Below are 467 nucleotides of genomic sequence, written 5' to 3' on the forward strand. Positions count from 1 at the left end.
CCCAGTCTCTCTTCCTTGCTTGTGTGGCCCTGAAGAAACACCCGGGTGCTCCGGACTGGGCCGCCTCTCCCGGATGACTTGAAATTGCCCTTTTTTCCACCAAAGAGGCTGAGCTCCCCCGGCTTATTCTCCGGGGACGCAGTATTTCTGTCCTTGCAGCATCCCTTAGCTTGGGGACAGTCGCTTGAGATCCTGTGGCCGTGTCTGTCCTGGCTGCTGCAAAAATAGGATTTCCTCCCCGGCATGTGTGCCTCCGCGCAGGCTGGGGCGTTGGGGACGTGGGACGCGTGGCCATGGCCGTGGGCGCTGCGCCCGGGTGCCGGCAGGGGGAACTGCGCATCCGGCATCGCAGCCGGGCTGCGGGCGTTGGGACACGCGTGGCCCTGGGGACTGGGGCTGCCACCAGCCGTGGCACCGCTGTCACCTCCGCGCTGGCAGCCCCGCGGTGTGCGGTGGGTGCCGCGCTG

Source organism: Larus michahellis, chromosome 21 (assembly GCF_964199755.1).
Source record: "Larus michahellis chromosome 21, bLarMic1.1, whole genome shotgun sequence".
NCBI lineage: Eukaryota > Metazoa > Chordata > Aves > Charadriiformes > Laridae > Larus > Larus michahellis.